Here is an 11005-nt window from a genome sequence, read left to right on the forward strand (position 1 = left end):
CTTACTGGCTTAATGGCTGAGTCCACCCCTCCTTGTAAGCCTCCTGTTGAATGGGTCTGTGATGTTGGTTGATGGAGCCTAGAAGAATCATGAGCTCACCCTTTGGGGTTTCCGGAGGAATCTCTGTCTCACCATACTGAGTGCTGGGGCACTGTCAGAGGGCAACGATGGAGGAGGGGCAAGTGCTGGCCTGGGGCAAGGGAAAGTCGTGAGTCTGGGAGAAGGTGGGATTCTCCTGGCACTGAAGCTCTGGGGGAGGTGGTCATGGTGGCTACTGACCTGGGTGGGGTGTCACCTGCTGCCGTTGCCTGCAGGACCAGAGGTCTGGGGTGTGCTGGGGAGAGTTACCCATCCCTCAGGTGACCTGGGCCAAGTCTCTTAACCTCTTGGACCTCAGTTTCTTCATCTAGAAAATGGGGAGCTTTAGACCAGAAGCTAGCTGTTCCCTTGCTTTCTTCATGTGTTTCTTTTTTTTTTTTTAATTTATTTATTTTAATTTATTTATTTTTGGCTGAGTTGGGTCTTCGTTGCTGCGCACGGGCTTTCTCTAGTTGCGGTGAGCAGTGGCTACTCTTCGTTGCGGTGCGCGGGCTTCTCATTGCCGTGGCTTCTCTTGTTGCCGAGCACGGGCTCTAGGCACGTGGGCTTCAGTAGTTGTGACGCATGGACTCAGTAGTTGTGGCTCACGGGCTCTAGAACGCAGGCTCAGTAGTTGTGGCGCATGGGCTTAGTTGCTCCGCGGCATGTGGGATCTTCCCAGACCAGGGCTCGAACCCGTGTCCCCTGCAGTGGCAGGCGGATTCTTAACCGCTGCGCCACCAGGGAAGCCCCTTTCATGTGGTTCTTAAGGCAGCTGTGAAAGGGGTTATAAACCAAAGAGGCCTTTGCCCAGTTGGCGTGATTCCTCTTCCACCTGTGGCTTCGGGTCCCTGCCTTCCAGAAAGGCTTCCCTCACCATGCAACCATCTATTCGTCCCTCAACAAATGTGTTTTGTTTTGTTTTAATAGCGTAATATATCAAGGGTTTATTTACTATTTTAGGTAGAGCCACAGATTTGTTTATTCATAGACTTTAAAAGTTTTACTCTATATTAGAGTATAGTTGATTTACAGTTTGTGTTCGTTTCAGGTGTATAGCAAAATGACTCAGTTATACATATACAAATATCCCTTCTATTTTTTAAAATAAATTTATTTATCTTATTTATTTATTTTTGGCTGTGTTGGGTCTTTGTTGCTGTGCGCAGGCTTTCTCTGGTTGCGGCGAGCGGGGGCTGCTCTGTTGCGGTGCGCGTGCTTCTCATTGCGGTGGCTTCTCTTGTTGCGGAGCGCGGGCTCTAGGCACGCGAGCTTCACTAGTTGTGGCACGTGGACTCAGTAGTTGTGGCTCACAGGCTCTAGAGCGCAGGTTCAGTAGTTGTGGCGCATGGGCTTAGTTGCTCTGCGACATGTGGGATCTTCCTGGACCAGGACTCGAACCTGTGTCCCCTGCATTGGCAGGTGGATCCTTAACCACTGCTCCACCAGGGAAGTCCTATGTATCCATTCTTTCTCAGATTCTTTTCTCATATAGATTATTACAGAATATTGAGTTCCCTGTGCTATACGGTAGGTCCTTGTTGATTATCTGTTTTATATATAGTAGGGTATATATAACCATAAGTTTGGTAACCATAAGTTTGATTTCAGAGTCTGTTTCTGTTTTGTAAATAAGTGAGTCTGTTTCTGTTTTGTAAATAAGTTCATTTGTATCATTTTTTAATATTCCACATATAAGTGATATCATATAATACTTGCCTTTCTCTGACTTACTTCATTTAGTATGATAATCTCTAGGTCCATCCATGTTGCTGCAAATGGCATTATTTCATTCTTTTTTATGGCTCAGTAATATTCCATTGTATATATGTACCACATCTTCTTAATCCATTCCTCTGTTGATGGACATTTAGGTTGCTTCCATGTCTTGGCTGTTGTAAATAGTGCTGCAGTTAACACTGGGGTGCATGTATCTTTTCAAAGTATGGTTTTCTCTGGTTATATGCCCACGAGTGGGATTTCTGGATCATATGGGCTCTAGAGCGCAAGCTCAGTAGTTGTGGCACATGGGCAGCTTAGTTGCTCTGCGGCATGTGGGATCTCCCTAGACCAGGGCTTGAACCCCTGTCCCCGCATTGGCAGGAGGATTCTAAACCACTGCACCACCAGGGAAGCCCAGCACCACTTATTGAAGAGACTGTCTTTTCCCCATTATGTATTCTTGCCTCCTTTGTTGTAGATTAATTGACTAGCTGCATGGGTTTATTTCTGGGCTTTCCATCCTGTTCCATTGATCTATAAGTGTGTCTTTGTGCCAGTAACATACTGTTGTGTTTTTTTTTTAAATATTTATTTATTTATTTGGCTGCGCCGGGTCTTAGTTGCGGCATGCGGGATCTTTTTAGATGCGGCATGAGGGATCTTTTAGTTGTGGCATGTGAACTCTTAGTTGCAGCATGTGGGATCTTGTTCCCTGACCGGGGATCGAACCCAGGCCCCCTGCACTGGGAGCATGGAGTCTTAGCCACTGGACCACCAGGGAAGTCCCGGTAATATACTGTTTTGCTTACTGTAGCTTTATGGTATAGTCTGAAGTCAGGGAGCCTGGTTGCTCCAGCGCCATTTTTCTTAAGATTGCTTTGGCTATTCAGGGTCTTTCGTGTTTCTGTAGAAAATTTAAGATTTTTTGTTCTAGATCTACAAAAAATGCCATTGGTAATTTGATAGGGATTATATTGAATCTGTAGATTACCTTGGGCAGTATCATCATTTTGATAATGTTGATTCTTCCAATCCAAGAACATGGTATATATCTTTCCATCTGTTTGTGTCATCTTTGATTTTTTTCATCTGCATCTTATGGTTTTTGGAGTACAGGTCTTTTGCCTCCTTAGGTAGGTTTATTCCTAGGTATTTTATTCTTTGACATGATGGTAAATGGGATTGTTTCCTTAATTTCTCTTTCTGACCTTTCATTGTTAGTGTATAGAAATGCAACAGATTTCTGTGTATTAATTTTGTATCCTGCAACTTTACTGAATTCACTGATGAGCTCTAGTAGTTTTCTGGTGGCATCTTTAGGATTCTCTATGTATAGTATCACGTCATCTGCAAACAGTGACAGCTTTACTTCTTCTTTTCCAATTTGGATTCCTTTCATTTCTTTTTCTTCTCTGATTACCGTGGCTAGGACTTCCAAAACTATGTTCAGTAAAAGTGGTGAGAGTGGAATCCTTGTCCTGTTCCTGATCTTAGAGGAAATGCTTTCAGCTTTTCATCGTTGTGTATGATGTTAGCTGTGAGTTTGTCATATATGGCCTTTATTATGTTGAAGTATGTTCTCTCTATGCCCACTTTCTGGAGAGTTTTTATTTTTTGTCATAAACGGGTGTTGAATTTTGTCAAAAGCTTTTTCTGCATCTATTGAGATGATCATATGATTTTTATTCTTCAGTTTGTTAATGTGGTGTATCACACTGATCGATTTGCAGATACTGAAAAATCCTTGCATCCCTGAGATAAATCCCACTTGATCATGGTGTATGGTCCTTTTAATGTATTGTTGGATTTGGTTTGCTAGTATTTTGTTGAGGATTTTTGTGTCTATCTTCATCAGTGATATTGGCCTGTAATTTTCTTTTTTTGTGGTATCTTTGTCTGATTTTGGTATTAGGGTTGTAGCGGCCTCATAGAATGAGTTTGGGAGTGTTCCTTCCTCTGCAATTTTTTGAAATAGTTTCAGAAGGATAGGTGTTAACTCTTTGCTAAATGTGTGATAGAATTTGCCTGTGAAGCCATCTGGCCCTGGACTTTTGTTTGTTGGGAGTTTTTAAATCAGAGTTTCAATTTAAGTACCTGTGATTGGTCTGTTCATATTTTCTATTTCTTCCTGGTTCAGTTTTAGAAAATTGTACCTTTCTAAGAATTTGTCCGTTTCTTCTAAGCTGTCCATTTTATTGGCATATAGTTGCTTGTAGTAGTCGCTTACGATCCTTTGTATTTCTTTGGCATCCGTTGTAACTTCTCCTTTTTCATTTCTCATTTTATTGATTTGAGCCCTCTCCCTTTTTTTTCTTAATGAGTCCGGCTAAAGGTTTTTCAATTTTGTTTATCTTTTCAAAGAACCAGGTTTTAGTTTCGCTGATCTTTTCTATTGTTTTCTTCATCTCTATTTCATTTATTTCTGCTCTGATCTTTGTGATTTCTTTCCTTCCAACTTTGGGTGTTGCTTTTTCTTCTTTCTCTAGTTGCTTTAGGTGTAAGTTTAGGTTGGTTATTTGGGATTTTTCTTGTTTCCTGAGATAAGATTGTATTACTATAAAATTCCCTCTTAGAACTGCTTTTGCTGAGTCCCATAGGTTTTGTATCATTGTGTTTTTGTTTTCATTTGTCTCTAGCTATTTTTTAATTTCCTCTTTGATTTCTTCAGTGATCCATTGGTTGTTTAGTAGCATATTGTTTAGCCTCCATGTATCTGTGTTTTTTTACAGTTTTTTTCTTATAATTGATTTCTTTTTTTTTAATTAATTAATTTTATTTTTGGCTGCATTGGGTCTTCGTTGCTGAGCGGGGGCTACTCTTTGTTGTCATGTGTGGGCTTCTCACTGCGGTGGCTTCTCTTGTTGCGGAGCATGGGCTCTAGGTGTGTGGGCTTCAGTAGTTGTGGCACGCAGGCTCAGTAGTTGTGGCTTGCGGGCTCTAGAGTGCAGGCTCAGTAGTTGTGGCGCACAGGCTTAGTTGCTCCACGGCATGTGGGATCTTCCCGGACCAGGGCTCGAACCCGTGTCCCCTGCACTGGCAGGCAGATTCTTAACCACTGCGTCACCAGGGAAGCCCCTGGGATTGTTTTTGTAGGTCTTTTTTCTTTTGTTCTCTTGTGATTTGATGACTATCTTTAGTGTTGTGTTTGGATTTCTTTTTTGTATGTATATCTACTGTAGATTTTTGGTTTGTGGTTACCATGAGATTTTTTTTTTTTTTTTTTTTTTTTTTACCATGAGGTTTTTGATATAGCTGTCTGTGTATATACAAGATTATTTTAAGTTGCTGGTCTCTTAATTTCAAATGCATTTCCAGTATCCTGCATTTGTATTCTCCTCTTTTCATGATTGCTGGTTTTGATATCATATTTGTGTGTGGATGATTTCGTACCTTTACTATATGTTTACCTTTATCAGTGAGCTTTCCCATTCATAATTTTCTTGTTGCTAGCTGTGGGCTTTTCTTTTCTGCCTAGAATTGTTGTAAAGCTGCTTTGGTGGTGCTGAATTCTCTTAGCTTTTGCTTGTCTATAAAGCTTTTGATTTCTCCATCAAATCTGAATGAGAGACTTGTTGGGTAGAGCCTTGTTTGGTTGTAGGTTTTTCCCTTTCATCACTTTAAATATATCATGCCACTCTGTTCTGGCCTACAGAGAAAAGTCAGCCGAGAACCTTATGGGGATTCCCTTGTATGTTATTTGTTGCTTTTCCCTTGTTGCTTTTAATATTTTCTCTTTGTCTTTCATTTTTGTCAGTTTGATTAATGTGTGTCTCAGCATGTTCCTCCTTGGGTTTATCCTGTATGGTACTCTCTGCACATCCCAGACTTGGGTGACTGTTTCCTTTCCCATGTGAGGGACGTTTTCAGCTATTACCTCTTCAAATATTTTCCCAAGCTGTTTCTCTCTCTCTTCTCCTTCTGGGAACCCTATAATGCAAATGTTGGTACTTTTTTTTTTTTTTTTCCCTTGCGTTATGCGGGCCTCTCACTGTTGTGGCCTCTCCCATTTGTGGAGCACAGGCTCCGGACGCGCAGGCTCAGTGGCCATGGCTCACGGGCCCAGCCGCTCCGCGGCATGTGGGATCTTCCCGAAACGGGGCACGAACCCGCGTCTCCTGCATCGGCAGGCGGACTCTCAAGCACTGCGCCACCAGGGAAGCCCCAAATGTTGGTACTTTTAATGTTGTCCCAGAGGTCTCTTAAACTGTCCTCATTTCTTTTCATTCTTTTTTCTTTATTCTGTTCCACAGAAGTGATTTCCACCATTCTGTCTTCCAGCTCACTTATCCATTCTTCTGCCTTATTTATTCTGCTATTGATTCCTGCTAGTGTTGTTGTTGTTGTTTAATCTGTTTATTTATTTATTGGCTGTGTTGGGTCTTAATTGCTGCATGTGGGCTTTCTCTAGTTGTGGTGCGCGGGGGCTACTCTTTGTTGTGGTGCGTGGGCTTCTCATTGCGGTGGCTTCTCTTGTTGTGGAGCGTGGGCTCTAGGGTGCAGTCTCAGTAGCTGTGGCACACAGGCTTAGTTGCTCCGTGACATGTGGGATCTTCCCGGACCAGGGCTCGAACCCGTGTCCCCTGCATTGGCAGGTGGATTCTTAACCACTGTGCCACCAGGGAAGCCCCCTGCTAGTGTATTTTTAATTTCAGTTATTGTATTGTTCACCTCTGTTTGTTTTTCTTGAAATTTTCTAGCTCTTTATTAAACCTTTCTTATATCTTCTTGGTCTGTGCCTCCATTCTTTTTCCATGATCTTGGATATCTTCACTGTCATTACTCTGAATTCTTTTTCAGGTAGATTGCCTATCTCCACTTCACAGACTTGTTTTTCTGGGCTTCTATCTTGTTCTTTCATCTGGAACATATTCCTCTGCCATCTCATTTTGTCTAACTTTCTATGTTTGCAGTCCCACAGGCTGCAGGATTATATTTCCTCTTGCTTCTGGTGTCTGCCCCCATCTCGTTGTGGCTGCTTCTTTGTCTTTGGAAGTACAATATCTTTTGGTAGGTTCCAGTCCTTTTTTGTCAGTGATTGTTCAGCAGCTGGTTGTGATTTTGGTGTTTTCATGAGAGAAGGTGAGCTCAGGTCCTTCTACTCCACCATCTTGTCCGGGCAGGCTCCTCAGCAAATGTTTTTTGAACAGCTCCTCTATGGACTGTGCCGAAGCTGGGGTACAACTACAGAGCTCTGAATGGAGTTGGGGGGATAGAGCGAGGCAAGCAAATGACAAAGAGACAGGAAAACTTAAGATGGTGGAAAATGCCATAAAAAGAATGAAGCAGGGTGAAGTGATTGAGATTGGCGGGATGGGGGGTGGGGACATCAGAGAGACTTCTGGAGGAGGAGCTGTGACATTTAAGCTGAGATGTTGATCTATGGCGTGACATTCATGGCTGTATCCCAGCTTACCTAGTTCCCAGCAGGAACTAGGATACTTCCTGGATATGCTCCATGGATATTTTTGAATGAATGAGGGAGGGAGGAGTGCCCAAAGCAGAGCAAGGAGCATGTGCAAAGGCCCTGAGGTGGGAACATGCTCGGTGTCTTCCAAGAGCCCTTTCTCTCCACCACGCAGCTCTCTGTCCCCTTCGGTGGCTCTTGTCTCGTCAGGAGCGAGGGGCATCTGTCCTGTCTTCTGTGCTCTGGCTGTCCCTGCCCCATGACACAGGAGAGTGCATGCTCAGCTCCCAGCAGAAGATGCTATCCAACCCCTCCCTCCTTTGGGCCCCCAACAATCTTTCCGAGCCTAAGTCTCATCCCTGTGGGCACCCTGAGGGCTGTGCTGGGCAAGAGCACAGTGGACGCCATCTCATTTCAAACTCTGGTTTGCCACTGACTAGCTAAGTGACCTTGGGCAGTGTATTAGTTTCCAAGGGCTGCTGTGAAGCCACCACAAACTGGGTGGCTTCAAACTACAGAAATGTATTTTCTCACAGTTCTGGAGGCTAGAAGTCCAAATTCAAGGTGTTGGCAGGGCCATGCTCCCTCTAAAGTTTCTAGGGGAGGGTGCCTTCTTGCCTCATTCAGCTCCTGGTAGCGGCAGGCATCCCTTGCCTTGTGGTGACGTCACTCCAGTCTCTGCCTCCTTCCCATGGCTGCCTTCCCTCTGTGCCCTTAAGGACACCAGTCATGTGGGAATAAGGGCCCACCGTACTCCAGCATGTCCTCATCTTAACTCTTTACATCTGCAGCTACCTGTTTCCAAATATGATCACATGCTGATCTTAGGGGTTAGGATTTTAACACCTCTTCTGGGGGACACAGTTCAACCTCTAATAGGCAGGTTACATAACCTCTTTGTGCCTCAGTTCTCTGTTCTATGAAATGGGGTGGTGATAATAGGGCTCCTCTGCTGGGGTTGCAGGATGGCCTACACAGAATGGTGGGAACCTCTGGACAGGGCCAGGCACACAGGAAGCACGCAGTCAATGCTGTTATTTCCATCTTATCAGTGAAGGTTTCCTGGGAGTAGCTGGCAAAGTCCTTGGCCAGGAGGACTTACTGAGGAGGGCCTGGGGCTGGACTGTGGGCCTCTTGCCTGGGATGCGGAGGCTCAGAGAGGCCCCTCCCCACTGTCTGGATGAGAAGGGGCAGGTGGGCTCCTCTTCAGTGTGGCGGGGTGAAAGCCATTAACAGAAGGTGGGGAGCTCAGTCTGCAGAGGGATGTGAGCAGAGGGTGCCCAGCCACTGTAGGCACCCACGAGGGGATTCGGGTACTGAGTAAGCCCAGATGACCTTTCAGGCCCAATCAGCCTGGAGTTCCTGGGCAGGAGCTTGGGGCTAGAATCCCAGAGCAGCCCAGCAAAGACTGAGGGGCATATGTAGACTCCCCAAAGCCAGAAGGGGCCTGAACCCTGACAGGCAGGGAAACTGAGGCAGAGAGAGGAAGGGACTTGTGGGGAGTCCACATAGAGAGTTGGGAGCCCCCGTCTCCTAGTCTCCCCATGGTAGGCCCCTGGGTGGGTGTGGATGCCAGGGGGTAGGGCCCCAGGGCTGGGTCCCAGTCCCTGAGGCTGCCCCACAGTCCCCTTCAAATGAAGCTACTTTGGAATGACTTGGGCTGGTGGTCATTGTCACCATGCCCTCCCCCTTCCATTAGCTTGGTCCCCCCTCTCTGAGCTTGGTCCCCCCTCCATTAGCTTGGTCCCCCCTCTCTGAGCCTGGCCACATTCACCCCGAGGTCCCCAAAGTACTTCCTGCATCCCAGAGTCCATCCACGCCCGTCCCCTGTAGCACTTGCTGGGAGGCAAGGGGGCAGGGCGTCGCCAGCCCCACTTTGCAGATGAAGGAGCTGAGACCTAGAGGGAAGGGGTAGCAGAAGCGGGCAGAACCCAGTGCCTGGACTCCTTGGGCAGTAGTGTGGAGGCTGCCTCTCAGCCTGCTGGACCAGCCCCTGGGGCAACAGGCTGGAGATACCCCGGGATCAAGCCCTTCAGAGCAAGGCTCAGCTGAACCAGGGTCCTGGGGATCCGGAGGAGGCCCCCTTCCCCAGAGTCCAGAGCTTAGTGATTTGTTGGTGGCTACAGAGAATAGCCTCCCTCTGGGTGTGGTCTGGCCACAGCTGGGAGCCTCAGGAGAGCTGGGGGTGGGGGCGTCAGGGCTGACCCCTGCAGCAGCCTCCTCCCCATGCTGTCTGTATCTATATTTATCCCCTTGTCGGCCTGGCTGCCTTTTGGGAGTGCCTCGTCTTCAGAGCTCAGCAGCTTTAGCTAAGGTAGGGAAGTGATTTGTGTCAAGATGCTGCCTGCCCCCCACCTTGACGGGAGCACCAGTCTGCTCTCTGAGGGGCTGTGCACCACCTGGCAGGAGCCAGTGCAGCAGTGGGTGTGCAGGGAGGGCCCCAGGGAGTATTAGCAGCTTGGGGATGGACCCCCCCCCCCACTTCAGAGAACCAGCGCTGTGGAACATTGGGGTGGTAGGGCTGCGGCTAGAAGGTGGTACCAGATAAACTGTAAAGCCTTTCAGCTCAGAGGTTCAGAGAACTCCTGATTTCCGAAATCCTAGAATCCCCAAACCCTGGGGTTCTGTGAGTCTGTGAATCTGTAGGCTTCTGCAGTTCCAAGATGCCGCGGACCCTCTTCCCTTCACCTTCACTCTTCCTTCAACTTTCAGCAAACGTTTGTCGAGCTCCCGTTCTATGCCTCTCTGCTCTGGAAACAACAGAGATGAAAATAAGATCTGGTCCCATCTTTAAGCTCAAGTGAGGGTGACATGTCCTAAGCCAGTGGTTGCAATATGGTAACAATGTAAGTGCTTCCCTCTCCAGGGCCAGGGGCTCAGGGGGCACTTTGTAGAGCAGTCCCCAAGTTGTGTTTTTTTACAAAACGTTTTCTTGAAGTATAATATACAAAATAGAGCAGACTTCCTGCTCAGTGACTGTTCACAAACCAAAAACATCCGTGTTAGCAGCACCTAGACGGAGAAACAAACGTGGCCCTCACTGAAGCCCCCTGGTAGCCCCGTCTGGTTCCTCACACCCTCCCCCACTATCTTGCAGCGCCCCTCCAGCAGCATAGACTTGTTTTGCCTGGATTTAACTTCATGTGATGAGATGATAGAGGATGGCATGCTCCCTTGCGTCTGGCTTCCTGCACTCAGTATGTTCATAAGACCTATTCATATTGTTGCTGTCCTTGTGCTTCCCTCATGCTCGTGGCAGTGTAGTCCACTGTGTGCACGTTCACCATTTATTTATCCCTTTTCCAGATGATAGGCATTTAGGGGACTCCCGGCCTGGGGCTATTACCAATAGTGCTGCTCTGAAAGTTCTCCGGTGTGTCTTTTGGTGAACATATTGCATGTTTCTGCTGGGCGTTGCTGGGTCATCACAAGGGATGCATTTATTTAGCTTTGTAGTCGCTGCCAAACATTTCTCCAAAGCGGTTGTACCAGTCTACACTCCTGTTGGTGACATGTGAGAGTTCCAGTTGCTCCACATCCTTGGCAACACTTGGTATTGCCAGCTTTTTAAATTTTATCCTGGGGGTGGGGGCAGGAAGGCATAGTGGCATTGGTTTCATTTGGTTTCGCTGAGCTGAGTTTGAAGAATGACAGAGCTCAGTGAAGAAGAGGGAAGGGCATTCCAGGCAGATGGAACAGCATGTGCAAAATTACAGAGGCATGAAAAAGTACCTTTGGAACTCTGTGTAGTAAACAGCGTAGCTAGAGCCAGAAATGTGTTGAGGCAGTCGGGGGGGGGGG

Source organism: Lipotes vexillifer, unplaced genomic scaffold (assembly GCF_000442215.2).
Source record: "Lipotes vexillifer unplaced genomic scaffold, Lipotes_vexillifer_v1.1 scaffold130, whole genome shotgun sequence".
Taxonomy (NCBI): Eukaryota; Metazoa; Chordata; class Mammalia; order Artiodactyla; family Lipotidae; genus Lipotes; species Lipotes vexillifer.